The sequence below is a fragment of the Pogoniulus pusillus genome, chromosome 10, assembly GCF_015220805.1.
Source record: "Pogoniulus pusillus isolate bPogPus1 chromosome 10, bPogPus1.pri, whole genome shotgun sequence".
Classification (NCBI taxonomy): domain Eukaryota; kingdom Metazoa; phylum Chordata; class Aves; order Piciformes; family Lybiidae; genus Pogoniulus; species Pogoniulus pusillus.
In genome coordinates this window covers 39848919-39865067 of record NC_087273.1, presented here as the reverse complement: position 1 = coordinate 39865067, position 16149 = coordinate 39848919, and the positions used below count along the sequence as shown (strand labels likewise).

The window sequence follows — 16149 nt, the reverse complement described above, 5'->3', positions numbered from 1 at the left end:
AGAGGACAACTCTGTGACTCCTTGTTTTGGTGCTGGCTGCCTGGCAGCAGAGCCCAACCCCAAGCTGTGCCTGGGCAGGTTGAGGCTGGATGTTAGGAGGAAGCTGTTGGCAGGGAGAGTGATTGGCATTGGAATGGGCTGCCCAGGGAGGAGGTGGAGTGGCCGTGGCTGGGGGTGCTTAGGAGCAGGCTGCATGAGGCACTTGGTGCCAGGGGTCAGTTAGTGAGAGGGGCTGGGTGCGAGTGGGGCTGGAGGAGCTGGCAGGGCTCTTCCGCCCTGGTTAGTTGTGTGGCTCTGGGAGTCCGGTGCCTCGGGGGAGGCCAAGCAGGGCCGAGGCAGGGCTGGTGCTCCGCAGCTGCTGCCGCACTCTCCTCTCCCTGACCTCTGGTGCCGGCGGCGCTGGCTGCTGGCTGCGCCTGGCTCAGCGCTGCGGCGTGCGGCCGGCCCCGGCAGGGATGCTCCGAGGGCTGTGCCTGCTGCCTCCAGGCTGCCTGCCCGGGGCAGGAGCTGCTGCGCCTCCTGCAGCAGCAGTGCCCGCGGAGTGCCCCCGCTGCAGGCTGCGCTGCTGTCTCCGTGCCGGCTCCGCTGCCAGGCGCCGGCTCCAGGCTGGGAGGCATCTCACAAACTGCCGACTCCAGCCTGCCTGCCGGGGGCAGGGACTCCTCTCAACTGGACTCGGCTCGGCTGCTCAGGGCCCTTGGGCACAGTCCCTCTGCAGCCTGCTTGGAGCCCCTTTGGGCACTGGCAGCAGCTCTGAGCTCTGCCTGGAGCCTTCTCCTATGCAGGCTGCTCCCCCCCAGCCCCCTCAGCCTGTGCCCACAGCAGAAATGCTCCAAAGTCCCACTCGTTTCCAGGGCTCTCCTCTAGCCTTGTCTTTGCTGTGCTGAAGGCTCCAGAGCTGACTGCAGTCCCCCAGGGGAGGTCTCAGCAGAGCAGCAGAATCTCCTCTCTCCACCTGCTGCCGCAAAACCCTGCACCCCTTTGAACTCAAAGTGTTTCCCTAACCTGTTCTACACAGAGTGAGGACTTCGTTACTCCTCCTTCTTCCTGCAGCTGCTCCCTTCCCGATGGAGCTGCATCCTGTTGTGTGAGACAGCCACAGAGAGGAGCAAGGCAAAGGCTGTGCAGACCTGCTTCTATTGTCATCTTCCTGGCCACTGAGTCCCCCTCAGCTCCAACCCAGGGTGAGTTGTGTGCTGGATCCAGGGAATTTACTCCAGAGCATCTCTCTGTGTTTGTGCCCTGTGGGGGAAGCTTTTAATAAGCCTTAATTAACCAGTAATGATGTGCATGCATCTTGCCTGCCAAGGGCCAGAGCTGCGCCTCAGCTCCCTTTCTGCTGGCGCATCAGGGCTGAAGTGGTGAGTGGGTTCTTTGTTCTGTGCCACAGAAGCCTGCAGTCCCTTGCTGAGTGCCTTCTCCTCTCTATCAGTCAGCACTTCCTTTGCATCTCAATTAGCTGCTTGCACCCAGGCAGGGGTGAGCCCAGCAAGGGGGGGGAAGTGGTGCAGGGACAGTGGGAATCAAGTGAGGATCTTGGAACACAGTTCCGTGGAGGTTGTGGGTGAGAGAGGCACAGAATGTGAAGATCACACTTTGGCCACAGCAGCCCCAAGCAGCACTGCAGGCTGGGGCCAGAGTGGCTGAGAGCAGGCAGGCAGAGAGGGCCCTGGGGGTGCTGGCAGAGAGGAGCTGCAGAGGAGGCAGCAGTGCCCAGGTGGGCAGCAGAGCCAATGGCATCCTGGGCTGGCTCAGGAGCAGTGTGGGCAGCAGGACAAGGGAGGTTCTTGTGCCCCTGTGCTCAGCACTGCTCAGGCCACCCCTGGAGTGCTGTGTCCAGTTCTGGGCTCCTCAAGGCAGATATTGAAGTGCTGAAGGTGTCCACAAGAGGGCGACAAAGCTGAGGGGCCTGGAGCAGAGCCCTGTGAGGAGAGGCTGAGGGAGCTGGGGGGGTGCAGCCTGCAGCAGAGGAGGCTCAGGGCAGAGCTCATTGCTGCCTGCAGCTGCCTGCAGGGAGGCTGTAGCCAGGTGGGGTTGGGCTCTGCTGCCAGGCAGCCAGCAGCAGAAGAAGGGGACACAGTCTCAAGCTGTGCCAGGGCAGGTCTAGGCTGGATGTTGTTAGGAAGTTGCTGGCAGAGAGAGTGATTGGCACTGGAATGGGCTGCCCAGGGAGGTGGTGGAGTGGCTGTGGCTGGAGGTGTTGTTGCCAAGCCTGGCTGGGGCACTGAGTGCCATGGTCTGGTTGGTTGTTGAGGGCTGGGTGCTAGGTTGGGCTGGGTGAGCTTGGATCTCTGTGCCAGCCTGCTTGATTCTCTGGTTCTGACACCTCAGCAAGGGTTATATGACCTCCAGAGGTCCTCTCATGCACCCCCCTGTAGTGAGCATCCTCCACCTATGGCAAAGGCTGCTGTCTCTGCCAGCCAGCACAGTCCCAGCTTTCTGACAGGTCCTTTTCTTCCTACTTGGAAAACCAAGCTCCAAGCCCCCAGTAATGGAGGCACCTGAAGCCTCCCTCTGCTTTTCATCCTCTCTGAGGCCATGATCCTGTAACTGATCAGAAACCTCTGAACTGCCTCTCAGCACCATGGCACAAATCCTGATTTTAGACTGAGAGTCAGGATGCTGTGAAGGAAGCTTCTCTTTTGGGGTCTTGAGAGGGTTGTTGCTGGAGGGTTGCTGCTGTCTTGAAGACCCAAAGCAGATGTGCGCAGCATTGGGCTGTGTGGATTAGGCAGCAGCTGAAGTTATTGGTCTGAAATCATGCAAAGGAGGAGAGAGCTTTTGCTCCTTGGAGGGAATAGGAGACCGTTGAGTAAACAGGAAAGTGATTCCTCAGCTGCATTCCAAACACTGAGCTGATGCATTGAAACAGAGAAAGAAAGGAAGGAAATTCTCACTTGAAAAAAGAAAAGGGAATCTTTACTGCTGCAGAGAAGGTTCTGCAGAGAAGCGTTGGACACTGCCCTGACTGCTCCACAGGAATGCTCCCTTTGGTTTGCAGGGGTGGGCAAATCTGGTGGGGAATAATCAGCCTTTATGGGGGAGGGACACAACATTTACTGCTCCTGCTGCAGAGAGTAGGAAGGACTAAACTCGAGTAAAGCCTGGGGGGTCAGGAGGGAGTTCCGCTCCTGAGAGCGGCGACAAAGAGAGAACCAAAAGGGCAGGAGAGAAACTGCTGGGATCACAGAGTGTTTTAGGTTGGAAGGGACCTCCAGAGCTCATCCAGTCCTAGGCAGGGCAGGGCACACAGCAACGCCTCCAGGTGGGGCTGGGAAGGCTGCAGAGAAGGAGACTGCACAGCTTCCCTGAGCAGCCTGCTCCAGCCCTCCAGAACCTTTCTCCTCATGCTGAGCTGCAGCAGCTCTGCTGTGAGCACAGGCTGAGGGAGCTGGGGGGGTGCAGCCTGCAGAGGAGAAGGCTCCAGGGGCACCTCAGAGCTGCTGCCAGGGCCTGGAGGGAGCCTGCAGGAAGGCTGCAGAGGGACTTGTGCTGAGGGACCTGAGCCAGGCCAAGGGCAATGGTTTGGAGCTGAGGCAGAGCAGGCTGAGAGTGGAGCTGAGGCAGAAGCTGTTGAGTGTGAGAGGGGTGAGAGCCTGGCACAGGCTGCCCAGGGAGGCTGTGGCTGCCTCCTGCCTGGGGGTGCTGTAGGCCAGGCTGGATGAGGCCTGAGCAGCTGAATGTAGCTGAGAGGTGTCCCTGGGCAGGGCAGGAGGCAGGAGCAGAGGAGCTCTCAGGTCCCTCCCAGCCTGAGCCCTGCTGGGGCTTTCTGTTGTGGCAGTCACACAAAACCTTCCAGGAGTCAGGAAAAGTTCTGTGGTCTGATGGAGCAAAGACATTTGGACAGGACTCAAAACCCAGAATAACTTCAGGAAACAAAACCAGATCCCTGAAGAGGAATTCTGCTGAACTGAAAATGTCCCAGTGCAGCATCTGAGTGGTGCAGTAGTGATCATGGCAAAGGCCCAGCTGACAGAATTGGTGCCACTAGAGGCTGCACATTTATGGCTCTCTTCTGAAGAGGAAAAGCAATTCCAAGGTTCTGAAGAAGTTGTCCTTGTTTGTTCTCTACCCAGGACAGCTTTCACGTGGACCTACTTCAGACACCTCCTGGGGCACTCTGGGGAGTCCAGCAGAGAGCTGTGAGGATGATGAAGGTATTTGCTTTTAGTGTAATCTAAAGGGTTCTGTGGTTTGTGCATTCAGAATACACCAAACATCCTCTGGGTTGCTGTTTCACAGAGCCACAGCATGGGAGGGGCTGGGAGGGACCTCCAGACCTCATCCAGCCCAAGGCCTGCCAGAGCAGCAGCAGCCAGGGCAGGGCACACAGCAACACAGCCAGCTGGGGCTGGAAGCTCTGCAGAGGAGGAGACTGCACAGCCTCTCTGGGCAGCCTGCTCCAGGCCTCCAGCACCCTCACACCAAACAGCTTTCTCCTCCTGCTCAGCTGGCACCTCCTGGCTTCCAGCTTGGCCCTGTTGCTCCTTGTCCTGACCCTGGCACCTTCACCTTGCCCTCAGATATTGGAGCCATTGCTCAGATTCCCTCTCAGCCTTCTCCTCTCCAGCCCACACAGCCCCAGGGCTCTCAGCCTGGGAGGCAGGATGCAGGAGGCTGTCAGGAGCATCCTCCAGAAAGACTCTGGATGAACATTTTGAGCCAGGGAGAGCTTGGAGAACCTGAGTGAAGCCATGGGCATGGCTGGAGGGGTTTGCATGCAGGTGCTGGCACCCTAGGATGTGTTGGCACACAAGGATGCTGTCCACAGCTCCCTGAAGGGAGGCTGCAGCCAGCTGGGGTTGGGCTCTGCTGCCAGGCACAAGGGGACACAGCCTGGAGCTGTGCCAGGGCAGGTCTAGGCTGGATGTGAGGAGGAAGTTGTTGGCAGAGAGAGTGATTGGCACTGGAATGGGCTGTCCAGGGAGGTGGTGGAGTGGCCGTGGATGGAGGTGTTCTTGCCAAGCCTGGCTGGGGCACTGAGTGCCATGGTCTGGTTGGTTGTTGAGGGCTGGGTGCTAGGCTGGGCTGGGTGAGCTTGGAGCTCTCTGCCAACCTGCCTGATTCTGTGGTTCTGTGACTCTCTGTGTGACCTGGCACTGATCCTGTGATATCAGTGGTGGAGCTTTGACTGCTGTGCCCAACCCTGAATCCATCACTCAGAGAGCAGGTGCTGGATTTGGTCCCTGTCACAGGCATAAAGACAGCTGTGTGGTCCTGACAGCTCCAGCTCTGCTGATAGGCTCTTGGCTCCTCCCTGCCCATGGCCCAGAACCAGGGCCAGAGACATTTCTCCACAGCCCTGCTGGGCAGTCCTGCTGCTGATTGCTCACTTGGACAGCTGTGATAAATGCTCTCTGCCTCACATGAGATCAGGAAATCACTTTCCTTTAAGCCACCAAATCTAAGGGTATCAATTATGTATCACATCTCCTGAACCTTCTATGTTCAGAGAGCCTTGCAGGGCCTGCTGTGATTTATGAACACGCCCACAAATAATTAGCTGAGGACTCTCCTGTGTATTTCATCTGCAGCCTGAAACTTCAACCTCTGCCACTTGGGGGCAAGAAAATCTCAGGGTCTGTCCATCACTGCCCCACATACTGGAGGCTCTCATCCTTACCATGGAGTGCAGCTAAAATGAGCCATGGAACACAGCTGGTGTTCAAAGGTGGTGTTCCAGCAGCCCTGTACTGGTGGTGGAAGTGGTGCACAGACTGCACCGGGCTGGGAGGGACCTCCAAAGGGCTCACCCTGGCCACCCCTGCAGGCACAGGGACAGCTGCAGCCAGGGCAGGCTGCACAGGCACACAGCAAGGCTGAGCTTGGATGGCTGCAGGGATGGGTCATCCCTGTGCCCTCCTCTGTCCCCATAGCAGAGGCTCCCCAGCCCTCGGACCACCTTCGTGGCCTCCTCTTTGCCTTCTCTGTCCCCCTTGTGCTGGAGACACTGAAACCAGAGGCAGTGCTGCAGGTGGGCTCAGAGCAGAGCAGGAGGTGCTGCTGCTGCTCCCAGTTGTGTTGCTGCAGCCCAGGATGTCATGGAGAGAAGTCCAAGTACAGACCTGCCAGAAGGGCACCTCCTGGTTGAGCCTCAGCTGCCAGAGGTAACCAAGGCAGCAGCTCAGCAAAGCCCTGTGCCTTGCAGCCAGACACAGCAGGTCCTGGTGGTCCTTCCTGCAGCTTCAAAAGGAGTTTCTTGCTAGGGAAAAGCAAACCCCAGCAGTTAGGCTGGCACAGAACCTTCCCTGCAGTTCCCTTTCATGCTACAATGGAAGCAGAGAGGCCCTGCACCATCAATTAGGGCTGCACTGACAGCTGAGGCTGCTAAGGCAGCAGGGAGGGGGAGCAGAGGCCAGCAGGCACTATCTCTTCTTGCCTGATGAAATATGGATACTGCTTTTATAGTCCCTTCTGCCAAGCTGACTTTGGAGTCACATTTTGCTCTCTCTCTCTTTTCCCTCTGCACTCTAACTGAAAGGCTGCACAGGTTTAGCTTCATTCTGCCTCCTCTGAACCCTTGGGGTTTCACAGCCAGGCAGAGTGCCAGAGAGCCCTTGCAGGCAATTATCCACCTGAAGCCCCCTGGCTTCTCCTACCACCTCCTTCTCCTCCTGTTACAAGTTCATGTTCCTCCTCCACAGGAATTTCCAGGACTCATCCTTCATTCACCACTGCTACCCCCAAACTCTGGCAGCCCCTGCTGCCCCTAGGAGCCAGCCTGCAGACTGGCAGAGCTACTTCTGTGCCAGGACTCCTTTTACACTACAGCAACTCCTTTGGCAGTCCTGACCCCAGCTCCTGCCCCCCACAACCTCTGCTCAAAACAATCTATTTGCTAATGAAGTTGAGCTGCAACCCTTCCAAGGGCTGCCACAGCACAAACAGTCTCCACAGGGATGCAAACTGCTGCTTTTACTCTCCTAAGAGCAGTTTCAGCAGCTGAGGCACCACTTCAGGGGTATTAGTTGCCAAGAAGCATAACCTGGTGCTTATTAGAGCCTTCCACTCACTAACAGCCTTAACTGCACAGATCCAGAGGCACCCTTCACTTCTGCAGCACTACACACAGGAGGGGCCAGAGGAGGCCAAGGAGATGCTGAGGGCAGGAGAAGCTCTGCTGTGGGCACAGGCTGGGAGAGCTGTGGCTGCTCAGCCTGCAGAGGAGAAGGTTGCAGGCAGAGCCCAGAGCTGCAGCTCAGCACCTGCAGGGCAGCTGCAGGCAGGCTGGGCAGGGACTGCTCAGAAGGGGCTGTGGGCAATGGTTTGGCAGTGGAGCAGGGCAGAGCTGGGCTGGAGCTGAGGAGGAAGCTGTGCAGAGTGAGGGTGGGCAGAGCCTGGCAAAGGCTGCCCAGGGCTGTGCTTGAGGCCCCATCCCTGCAGCCATCCAAGCTCAGCCTTGCTGTGTGCCTGTGCAGCCTGCCCTGGCTGCAGCTGTCCCTGTGCCTGCAGTGGGGGCAGACCTGTCCCTGTATGGGTGCCCAGCCAGGCTTGGCTTCAACACCTCCAGCCACAGCTACTCCACCTCCTCCCTGGGCAGCCCATTCCAATGCCAATCACTCTCTCTGCCAACAACTTCCTCATCACATCCAGCCTGAACCTGCCCTGGCACAGCTTGAAGCTGTGTCCCCTTCTTCTGGTGCTGGCTGCCTGGCAGCACAGGGGCACAAGAACCTCCCTTGTCCTGCTGCCCACACTGCTCCTGAGCCAGCCCAGGATGCCATTGGCTCTGCTGCCCACCTGGGCACTGCTGCCTCCTCCGCAGCTCCTCTCTGCCAGCACCCCCAGGCCCCTCCCTGCCTGGCTGCTCTCCTCAGTGGTTTCCAGCTGGCATGAGGCTGTGGCTGTGCTCCTGGGCAGCTCTGTGCAGAGCAGAGCAAGCTCTGTGTGTGCTGCCTGGGGCTAGCTCAGGAGGAGCACACCAGAGGTGGATCTTGTCTGGCCAAGCAGGGTTTTGTCTTTGCCGCTCTCTCCTGTGGAGGTGATTTAGCAATCCTAACAGTTGTCTTGCACCTAACAGGCAGCTCAGGACTTCATTGGCTCCAAATGTCAGCACGAAGTCAGGAATTCTCTCTTGCCCAGAAGATGAAGGGCCTGAAGCTGCTGACATTATGAGAAGCTCCCCTGTGAGAGTGAAGCAGCTGAGGGATCTCTCCTTGCCTTCTCCTCGGGCCAGCTGACAGCAGGAGGAAGAGGAGAGGACAGGATCAGAAGGCAAGTTGTTCTCTGGCTGTCTATGCTGCTCCCAGGAGTGGTTTTCACCTCAGCAAAGCACCCAGGCAGGGCAAGGAGCAGATGGTTTGTGCTGCCCCTCCAAGAGAGCCAAGCAGCACTTGTCTGAGGGCAGGGAAGGCTCAGAGCTGTGGAGGTCACCAGAAATGCAAACTGCTGCTACTGAACGTTGCTTGGGTGAGGAACTCTCTCAGAAAGCCACCTCCAGGAGCAGTTTTCTGTTCCTCTGAGCCTCCTGAGTCCTTCTGTGTGCCCAGGCCTGTGCAGTATCTGAGCTGATGAGCTGGGGCAGGGGATGGAGTCCAGCACCAGTGAGAGTGCAGAGGACACCAGTCCAGGAGCAGCTGTGGAGCTGTTGGAGGAGCTCCTCTCAGGGAGCTGCAGGGAGCCAGGAGGCCTCCCCTCAGCCTTCTCTTCCTCAGGGTTCTTTCTCCTGTGTGTTTTTTGTGTGCTGTTCAGCAGTGGCAGCTCAGGGAGGCTGTGGATGAGTCAGTGCCACAGATGAGCTTTGCTGGGTTACAGTGCAGGCCAAGGGACACATTTCAGTCCTGCTGGGGTTTGCACCTCCTCAAGCTCCTCCTCACCTCCTGTGGCCTGGTGGCTGCACAGCTCCAGGTGCAGGCACTGTGCAGTTGCTCTGCTGTCGGTTTTCTCCGGGTCGGTGCATTCAGGAGAGTTTGTTGCCATGAGAACAGATTGCTGAGGAGATCACTCAGCTGCCTGGGCTGCTCCTCAGCCCTGCCTTGTGCTCCAGGGGAAGCATCCTGCTCTGCCTGGGCTCAGGGGTGCTGGGGGACCAGGCAAGGGGGACAGCTGCCTGCAGCTCCCTGCAGGGAGGCTGTAGCCAGGTGGGGTTGGGCTCTGCTGCCAGGCAGCCAGCAGCAGAAGAAGGGGACACAGCCTCAAGCTGTGCCAGGGCAGGTCTAGGCTGGATGTTGTTAGGAAGTTGTTGTCAGAGAGAGTGATTGGCACTGGAATGGGCTGCCCAGGGAGGAGGTGGAGTGGCTGTGGCTGGAGGTGTTGTTGCCAAGCCTGGCTGGGGCACTTAGTGCCATGGTCTGGTTGGTTGTTGAGGGCTGGGTGCTGGGTTGGGCTGGGTGAGCTTGGAGCTCTCTGCCAGCCTGGCTGATTCTATGGCTCTATGACACTTGCTGTGTCCCTGTGCAGCCTGCTCTGGCTGGAGGTGTCCCTGTGCCTGCAGAGCTGGGTGGCCAAGATGCCCTTTGGGGCTCTCTTCCAGCCCAGTGCAGCCTGTGGCTGTGATTTCAGGCATTGTAACAACAGCAGTTCAAAGCTCAGTCACAACTCCTGGCACATTAAACTGACACTGCAAAGTAATCCCTCATTGAAACAGGTATTAATCATCACCAAAGATGAGTCCAATGCTGATCACCTGCAGCCTGCAGAGCTGTTGATCACACACTCCAGGCTGCATCTCATTCTAATGGCCCCTGTCATGTTCTTACCCTTGGAAGTAATTGCTGGTGATGATTGCTGAAATCATCATCAGTCCCAGTAAGGATGGAGCTGGTAGAGAGCAAATGCCCCATAGGTGCTCCTGGTTCTTTACTCCGTGCCCTTGCTCCATGCCCAGCCCATTGCCTTTGGAATGGTTTGGTTCCTTTGGTCAGAATTCCAGCAGCAGCAGCTGGAATGGGTTAGGTTGGGAAGGAGCTCAAAGCTCAGCCAGTTCCAATCCCCCTGCCATAGGCAGGGACACCTCCCACTAGAACAGGTTGCTCAAGGACTCAATCAAGCTTGTCCTGAACACCTCCAGGGAGGTGTTCTCCTTTGATCCCATTCTGTGCTTCTGTCCTCCACAACCACTGTGGAAAGTCTGTGCCAGTGTCTCACCGCCCTCAACCTGTGCCAGTGGGAGATGTCCCTGCCTATGGCACAGGATTGGAACTGTCCCTTCCAACCTAAACCATTCTATGACTCTATTTGGAGCTTCCACTTTCTGTTGTGCAAACTAATACCGAGACACATCCAGCACTGCCAGCAACTGTTTTGTCATCAAAGCATTTCAAGTGTGTACACAGACAGAGCTGAGCTCCAACTGGCAAGACATGAGAGCTGCCTTGCAGTGTGCAGAGCCTGGGCTGGAGAGTCTGGTTCCATGCAGATGATCCAGTGAGAGGCTGTTAGTTGCTGTAGGCTACCTGCCTGGGAGCTGCTGCATGGATCCAAGCAGCACTGCACTGCTCCAGTGCTGGAGATGCTTCTCTTATCCCCCACCAAAGCCTCCTCATAACAAGTTTACAGCACTGAAGTCATTTAATTAAGAAGCCTTCTTTAATTACTGCATCTATTGCTTTACTTCTGCACTCAGCTGCATGCCCTGGCCCTTGGTTTGATGTGCTTGTGGCAGCCAAGGGTGCAAGGGAGGGACGAGTACAGGAGGATGGAGTTGGAGGCTGCTCCTCTGCTGCTCAAAAGGTCACTGGAACAGAGGTGGAAGGGGTCTCAGAAATCATCTACTACAACCTAACCACCATGGGCAGGGACACCTCTTGGCCAGACTCAGCTGCCAAGTGCCTGATACAGAGCTGGGCAAGGAGAGGCTCCAGAGCAGCCTGCAGGAGAAGGCCTTGGGGGTGGCAGTTCCTGGAGGTGTTGAGGACCAGCCTGGATGACCTGTCCTAGTGGGAGGTGTCCCTGCCTATGGCACTGGCTGAGCTTTCAGGTCCTTTCCAACCTAAGCCCTTCTCTGCCTTGCTTTCTCTGGTTTGGGCCTGCCTTGCTTTAGGTTTGGTTTTGATCACCTCCCTTGACTGGAAGGCTCAAGAAGGCTGCTGGAGTCAGTGCCAGTGAAGTGTGCTGGCAGAGCCCTGCCTGCTTGTAAGAGCAGTGTGCAGGGTGATTAGCAGCTGTATGCTAATGAGCCAGGGAGGCCTCGATCCCCTGAAAGCACTGATTCTCAGCTCGGGGTGCAGGCTGCCTTTGCTCCCTCCCTGCTGAGGAAGTTTTCTGTTCCCAGAAAAGGTTTTCCAGAATATTCACTAAGGATGTCACAGCCTCAGAGACTGCACTGGGCTGGGAGGGACCCCCAAAGCTCCCCCTGGCCACCCCTGCAGGCACAGGGACAGCTGCAGCCAGGGCAGGCTGCACAGGCACACAGCAAGGCTGAGCTTGGATGGCTGCAGGGATGGGGCCTCAAGCACAGCCCTGGGCAGCCTGTGCCAGGCTCTGCCCACCCTCACTCTGCACAGCTTCCTCCTCAGCTCCAGCCCAGCTCTGCCCTTCTCCACTGCCAAACCATTGCCCACAGCCCCTTCTGAGCAGTCCCTGCCCAGCCTGCCTGCAGCTGCCCTGCAGGTGCTGAGCTGCAGCTCTGGGCTCTGCCTGCAGCCTTCTCCTCTGCAGGCTGAGCAGCCACAGCTCTCCCAGCCTGTGCCCACAGCAGAGCTTCTCCAGCCCCCTCAGCATCTTGGTGCCCTCCTCTGGGCCCTCTCCACCAGCTCCAGGTCTCCCTTGTCCCACAGCTGGCCCTCACTGGAAAGAGCACTCACTGCACACTCATCTTAAACGAGGCCATGGAGCTATGAACCTCTCAGCAAACAGTGGAGCCACAGGGCACAAAACCCTCCTGCCTCAGCCCTGCATGAAGGAAGGAGAGGAGCTGGAGAAGAGAAATATTCCTTAAACCCTCCCTCTGGGTTTGGTTTGCTTCTTTCAGAGGAGAGCTTTGAGCTCCCTGATAAACAAAAGCCAAGCAGAGGCCTGGAGAGAAGTCCACCTTGCCCACAGAGTGAGAACCAGCCGGGCAGGCAGGGCTGGGTTTGAAGCTGCAGATGGAGTCTGAGCCCTGCTGTTCTTGCTGGGGCTAGGAAGGAGCCTGGCGCTGCCATGACCCTGGCCTTAATAAGAGCAAAGCCTCTGTGCTGAGTGTGATTTGCTCCTGCCAAAGCCACTGCTGTGCTGTGACAGAAATAGATGGGTAGGCTTGCAGAGCTGAAAGCAGTGCAGCAGCTCCTCTCGGCCAGAAGCAGCCCCCAGAGCCTCCTGACAGATTTGCCTTCATCTTTCGGGTGAAGGTGACCCCCCTGGAGCAGAGAGCAGCAGGCTGAGGGAGCAGGCAATGCAGTGGCAGTGTGCTGGGAGGAGAAGGGACTGAAGTGGGAGGGCTGATCCCAGTGACTCCTGGGGGCAGCAGGCAGTGTTGGGCAAGTCTGCTGGAGCTGTGAGGGGCAGCAGGGCACAGTGCTGCTGGGCATGGCATGTGGCAGCATGTGCATGCTGAGTGTGTGTGCAGCTGTGTGTGGCAGAGCCACAGTGTGGAGGGGCTGGGAGGGACCTCCAGAGCTCATCCAGCCCAAGCCCCCTGCTGGAGCAGCACCACCCAGGGCAGGGCACACAGGGACACATCTCCAGCTGAGGCTGGGCAGGCTCAAGAGGAGACTGCACAGCCTCTCTGGGCAGCCTGCTCCAGGCCTCCAGCACCCTCACACCAAACAGCTTTCTCCTCCTGCTCAGCTGGCACCTCCTGGCTTCCACCTTGGCCCTGTTGTCCCTTGTCCTATCCCTGGGCACCAGCACACAGAGCCTGGCACCTTCACCTTGCCCACAGCCCTCAGATATCAGAGCCATTGCTCAGGTCCCCTCTCAGCCTTCTCCTCTCCAGCCCACACAGCCCCAGGGCTCTCAGCCTCTCTTCCCAGCAGAGCTGTTCCAGTCCCTTCAGCATCCTCCCAGCCTCTGCTGGGCTCTCTGCAGCAGGTCCCTGTCTGTACTGCACTGGGGAGCCCCAGACTGGGCACAGCACTGCAGGTGTGGTGTGAGCAGGGCAGAGGGCAGGAGGAGCTCCCTGCACTCCTGTGTCCCAGGGGCAGGAGGTGCGGTCCCGGCCCTGTGATGTGCCTTTGCTGGGTCTGCTCAGGGCCCAGGGCTGCCCTTCCCCCGGTGGCTCCATGCAGCCCGAGGAAGCTCCCCCAGCAGCCTCCGCCCCCAGCAGCCTCCGCTGCCTGCTCTCGCTCCTGTTGTGCCGCGGTGCCCACACAAGGCTGCCTGTGTGCCGCACTTGGCAGGCAGCAGCTCACACCTTCTGTGGGAACAGATTTCTGTGCTGCTGCTCTGCCTCCCCTGCTCCTCCCTGACCTTCCATCTGCCTGTTTTGCCTGGCGGCTCCGGCGCTGCCAGAGCCTGATCCCGGGAGGCTGGAGCAGGAGAGCTGCAGGCTGTGGTAGGCTCTGGCTGCTGGGGGCTCCGCTGCTGCCATCACTGCTGCCGGAGGTGAGCTCTGCCCTGGGCACCCAGGCTGCACTCTGAAAGGCACTTAATGAACAGGAGGGGAAAGGCAACGCCTGAGGAGGCAGGGCTGGAGCAGCTCTGCTGTGAGCTCAGGCTGAGGGAGCTGGCGGGGGGCAGCCTGCAGAGGAGAAGGCTCCAGGGGCACCTCAGAGCTGCTGCCAGGGCCTGAAGGGAGCCTGCAGGAAGGCTGCAGAGGGACTTGTGCTGAGGGGGCCTGAGCCAGGCCAAGGGCAATGGTTTGGAGCTGAGGCAGAAGTTGTTAAGTGTGAGGCTGGTGAGAGCCTGGCACAGGCTGCCCAGGGAGGCTGTGGCTGCCTCCTGCCTGGGGGTGCTCAGAGCCAGGTGGTTGTGGATCAAGGATCACTTTCTGTGCTTCTGTCTTCCACAACCTCCCTGGAGGTGTTGAGGACCAGCCTGGATGGCCTGTCCTAGTGGGAGGTGTCCCTGCCTATGGCACTGGCTGAGCTTTCAGGTCCCTTCCTGCCTAAACCCTTCTCTGCCTCTTTGCAAAGCAGAGAGGTTTCTCTGGTTTGGGCCTGCCTTGGTTTAGGTTTGGTTTTGGTCACCTTCCCTTGGCTCATCCAGGTTCTGCATGTCTGGGCTGTTTAACTCTATTAGCCCTGGGCCATGGTCCAAGCTAAGGTGATCCAACTGTTGCAGCTGGCAGGATGTTTCTTGTGGCTGTGAGAGGGTTTTACTCCTCTGTGTACCTTTTCACTGTGCTCCTCTGGTTTCTCATCCTATCTGAGGCAGAGTGCTCTGAACAGAGCTTTCCAAAGCACAGTTTGGGTGGTCTTGCAGTGGCAGACCATGAAGTGTAGTAATCAGCACCACACCTCCTGGTAATGACTTCTGTGTCTTAATTAACAGGAGAGTTATGGTGCATTGGGTTTGTCATTTGGAAGAGATTAAGCTCCTTGCCCTTAGTTAATGACTTGGGGTTGTGCAGAGGCTTGGCAGCCTCCTTCCCACACACATCTTCCCTGCCCAGAGCAGCGTGGGGGCTGTGTCCTCACTGCTGCTGAGCTGATCTGAGCAGCCCTGTTGGACACTTCTGGAGGTGCAGCTCAGGAGCAGCAGCTAACTCAAGCTCTCAGCTTGGCTCATCTAACTCAAGCTCTGCCTCCAGCCCAAGCCCAGCTTGTGGGATGAGTGTGGCTAGAGAGCACCCTCCTGCACACTACCATGGGAACAGCCAAATTCCCCTCAGACACACAGAGTGCACCCCAGGGAGATGCCTGCCAAGTGCTGAAAGACTCAAAAGCAGCTAAGGAAAGCAGGATCATAGAATCCAGCAGGTTGGAAGAGAGCTCCAAGCTCAGCCAGCCCAACCTAGCACCCAGCTCCATCCAACCAGACCATGGCACTAAGGGCCCCAGCCAGGCTTGGCAAGAGCACCTCCAGGGACTTCTCTCCTACCCTCCAGCAGCTCCACAGCTGCTCCTATCTTGGTGTCATCTGCAAACTCAGTCCCCTGCTCCAGATCTGCGTTAAAGAGATTGAGCAGGACTTGGGTATTGTAAACAGCCAAATTCTCCTTGAAGACATTGAGCAGGACTTGGATATTGGAAGCAGCCAAAGTCTCCTCGAAGACATTGAACAGGATTTGGATATTGGAAGCAGCCAAAGTCTCCTCAAAGACATTGAACAGGATTTGGATATTGGAAGCAGCCAAAGTCTCCTCAAAGACATTGAACAGGATTTGGATATTGGAAGCAGCCAAAGTCTCCTCAAAGACATTGAACAGGATTTGGATATTGGAAGCAGCCAAAGTCTCCTCAAAGACATTGAACAGGATTTGGATATTGGAAGCAGCCAAAGTCTCCTCGAAGACGCTCAGGGCAACTCAGGGCAATGCCTTCCAAGTGCTGGAAGACTCAAAAGCAGCTAAGGAAAGCAGAATACAGCATGGAAGAGCCTGCAGAGTGCTCAGCCTGCAGTGTTAAGCTGGGATGCAGGCTGAGCTGACAGCAGCCAACACTGTGCAGCCATGCAGGGACTGCTGGATTGAGCTTTTGTGAGCCCCATTGAAACCTTAACTCAATAAGGGCAACCTGAGGTTGGAAATAGCCCATGCTTAGCCTTCAGCTTCCATTTGCATGTACAGAGCACACCCCCCCACACTCTTCCCAGCCCCCAAAGGGGTGATTTTTCACTTGCTGTCATTGCTGCCTGCTGTGTCTGAGTTTATTCAGCCTATAAATTCAATTTACAAATGAAATATTGATGGGTAAGGAAGAAAAAAACCCAAGACCCAACAAGAATTGTGTGACCTGAATGTTGGAAAAACCAACAACTGCTGCTGTTAAAGCAGAGCCTGCCCCTGGAGCTGAGGAGTGGTGGAGAGCAAAGTCTGCCCCTGGAGCTGAGGAGTGGTGGAGCAGGAAGGTGGAGAGCAAAGTCTGCCTTTTAGACTGGAGGTGAGGAAGAAATTGTTGGCAGGGAGGGTAGGGAGACACTGGCACAGGTTGCCCAGGGAGGTTGTGCCATGACAGGGGCACAGAATGGGAGCTTTGATCTTTGATCCCATTCTGTGCTTCTTTCATGTCACAGCCTCCCTGGAGGTGTTCAAGGCCAGGTTGGAGGAAGCCTTGAGCAAGCTGTGCTGGATGAGAGGTGTCCCTGCCTGTGGAGTAGATCATTCTTAAGGTCCCTTCCCTGGAGGCA

General features: G+C 57.3%; 1 long non-coding RNA gene across 1 annotated transcript; it reads left to right on the top strand.

The window, feature by feature from the left end:
- Window positions 1–1028: 1028 nt before the first annotated feature.
- On the top strand, window positions 1029–8211 carry LOC135179061 (uncharacterized). Its single transcript, XR_010303903.1, has 3 exons — window positions 1029–1184; window positions 4077–4157; window positions 8021–8211. It is a non-coding gene; the product is annotated as an uncharacterized LOC135179061 (long non-coding RNA).
- The last annotated feature ends 7938 nt before the right edge of the window (window positions 8212–16149 follow it).